This window comes from Penaeus monodon, chromosome 25 (genome assembly GCF_015228065.2).
Source record: "Penaeus monodon isolate SGIC_2016 chromosome 25, NSTDA_Pmon_1, whole genome shotgun sequence".
In the NCBI taxonomy this organism is placed as follows: Eukaryota; Metazoa; Arthropoda; class Malacostraca; order Decapoda; family Penaeidae; genus Penaeus; species Penaeus monodon.
The window spans coordinates 30,533,876-30,534,179 of NC_051410.1; the positions used below are offsets into that span (position 1 = coordinate 30,533,876).

General features: G+C 35.2%; 1 protein-coding gene across 1 annotated transcript in view; it reads left to right on the top strand.

The window, feature by feature from the left end:
* Window positions 1-304, top strand: part of LOC119589140 (calcitonin receptor-like protein 1) — a 102,570-nt gene that overhangs the window by 53,019 nt on the left and 49,247 nt on the right. The window lies entirely within an intron of this gene.

Genomic DNA, 304 nt, shown 5'->3' on the forward strand with positions numbered 1-304 from the left:
CTACGTGCATTGGCAAACAAAAGTCGAGATCATATATCAGTTCTCAAGAGCTTAATCTTTGCACAACACGAGAACAAAGTAAAAGGTAATAACATGCTTTACTTCCATAAAACAGCATATGAAACAAAAAGAGTTGTGTACATTACCAAGTCTCTGTGTGATGCGCAAAATACTTTCAGAAAAATGTAAACTCAAGAATAAATATGATAGGCAGTAAACACCCCTAAGCAAGGAGATTACAAGGGGAATGCTAGACTTGTAAGCAGTTTTGATATCACTTTACATGTATTCAAATCCTACTTCC